The following is a 2,770-nucleotide window of genomic DNA, read 5'->3' as shown; positions in this document are numbered from 1 at the left end:
ATCTTTGATTGTTTCTAGGTTCCTTCATACTAAAGAATATGCAAGTAGAACTCTAGTTGAGGCTAGTTGGTTCATGAATCACAAAGAAAACGGCGCGAAATATGGGGACAAAAGAGAAACAAACACGACGCTGGCGTGTCCCGTCGTGTTTGTTTCTCTTTTGTCCCCGTGTTTCGCGCCGTTTTCTTTGTGAATTTGTAAAGAATATGGGTGGAATATGAAGCATCTTTCGTTTCAATAATATATATATATATATATGAATGAAGCGAATGTTTCTTTTTTTATTTGTAGTGCTGACCGAAGGGAGAATAATACTTCAAATAATATTTTGCTTAAAGTAAATTAATTGTAAAGCAGCTGAAAAAACAACCATGCCGCCGGTGGGATTCGAAACCACGAACTCCAAATTTCTCGTCCGGTAAAGCAAAATTCGGAGGTCGTGGGTTCGGATCCCACCGGCGGCATGGTTGTTTTAAAGCGAGAGTTTTACGGGGCGCAGGTTGAGCAGTTTCGCGTGATTCCTGGAGACTTGTGCTGCGCATGCGCGAGGAGCAGTGACGACACACGGCGCATATTTCTCTCTCTGGCTCCCTAGTCACAACTGCGCATGCGCCACTAGCAGCACCTAGCCACAGGTGTTCCGCCGTGGCTCAGCGCCGCGCCTTTCCTCAAAATGCAACCTATTTGTTCCTCTCTTCTTTCACTCCCTCCTTTGTCCCTTCCCTTACGGCGCGGTTCAGGTGTCCAACGATATATGAGACAGATACTGCGCCATTTCCTTTCCACCAAAAACCAATTATTATTATTAACTTTCAATTTTCAGTTTTCTTTTTCTTCTTTCCCTCCCTCCTTTATCCCTTCCTTTACGGCGCGGTTCGGGTGTCCACCGAGATATGTGAGACGGTTAGTGTGTTTTGCCATCTGGCATGACGTCACACCGCGCGTCTTGCCGCCGCCGCCGTTTGGCATGACGTCACATCGCGTTCCTGGTCGTTGCGCTCGCCTCCGCTCGCTTCGCCAGCTGCGTCGCATTTCTGATAACATATCGGAGGACTGAAAAGGAGAGCTCGCGTGCGCCACAACCACAGTTGTGTCGTCTTTAATGCGACAACATAACTAGACAGCCAGACTAACCTGGACTTTTAATCAAGATTAACCAAGGCTAACCATGCTATCTATGCCTTAGCTTTCGCTACGTATATCCTGGCATAGCCAGCTAAGCCACTGCCAATTTTTTCTGCTGCTTTATAATTAATTTTCTTTAAGCAAGAGATTATTTGAAGTATTGTTAATATATATACATGGGATTGAGGAACCAACTTAGAGCAAAAAAAAAGTTGCGAATCTACGACAATATCTGCCTCCCTCCACTTCTACCTCCCCTTCCTGCCCGATCCCTGATCGAGGTGCTCCAGCCGAGGTTCTATGACAGAACCCACATGCGAGGCTCTCCGGCCGACAAACAATTCCCCGCCCGGTAATCTATTCGCAATGCGCGATAAACCATAAGGGGCGGGTCCACGGCAATTAGGAGGGCACCGCTTCCACCCACTTTTCCATGAAAATTTCTACCTGAAACTCTCTCGTATAAGCTGCGGTTCTTTCTTTTGCATCGATACCGTGCTGGCTGACGCTGTATTTCAAACCTCAGCGTCTGCCCAAGTAAACCCCTTGCAGAGAATTATGTCCAAGATCGGAGGTTTTCACGGTGTTTCAAAATGTTTAAGAGAGGCAGATCGTCTGAGGGGGAGGGGGAGAGGAGGGGTGAGGAAAGATTGAAAGCTACCGCTCGAGTGCTCCTCCCTAATTGCCTGGTTTCGGGAGCCTCCAGCTCACATCTCCCCAAAAAAATCACGTGCACCCAGTGAACAAGGAATATCTGTACGCTGGTGTATATGTAATCACGTATTACACACGCCGCAAAACGCAAGATACGTGGGCGTGGGAGTTTTTAAAGGAAAAAGAAAGCGACAAAAGACATGTGCACGCTATATAAATACCAACGGCTGTCACGTTTTGAGTAATGCAGCGCAAGATTAAGAAAAACAGAAATATTGAAGGGGGAAGGAGATAAAAGAAGGGATAAATGGCGTGTTCTTCCCTAATATTGCGGTTTCGGGAACAGCGGCTAGTCTTCTTTCGTGCGCATTCCCCCTTACACACAGCAGGGTTCCACAGAGAACCATCATGTCACGCACGTACACCGCACGCTCTGAAGCCGATCGGTGAACTGCCACAAGCTCAAGGTTTAAAGCGAAGTGAATCTCTCGAGGAATTAGGGAAGTCCTGAGCTCCCGAATTCATGGAACGCCGGAAATAACTCTCCCTTTGATTTTACCGTGGAAAACTGTTCGGCTGCGCAAGAACTTTTGTTGACGTAAGGGCGACTTTTTAAAGCGACAACTGTGTATAACGTAGGGAGCGGGATGTCGTACGTGGTACGTTGAAATTCCTGCTAGGCAGTGAGAATATTGTACAGGTGGGTCGAACGGAGGGGTAGGGTGGTTTCCATAGGTTGGGTGGTGGGAGGGCCGCAGTACAGCTAATGCTCTTAATGCTGCTGGTAAAAAACGGGGGTGTCGAGGGAGGGTTGAGGTGTTTGGGACTGTTCGCAGTATCTGACAGACATTTAGTGCTAAAGCACTACTCCAGACGTATCGACCCGATCAAGAATCTTGCCTGGTGTGATAGGAGTAACTCGGGTGAGTTCGGGTTAGTTCCGGCTATTTCGGACGAGCGTCGCGCCAGCTGCAGCCAATGGGAGTAGGGC

Source organism: Amblyomma americanum, chromosome 5 (assembly GCF_052857255.1).
Source record: "Amblyomma americanum isolate KBUSLIRL-KWMA chromosome 5, ASM5285725v1, whole genome shotgun sequence".
Taxonomy (NCBI): Eukaryota; Metazoa; Arthropoda; class Arachnida; order Ixodida; family Ixodidae; genus Amblyomma; species Amblyomma americanum.
This window is presented reverse-complemented; position numbering follows the sequence as displayed.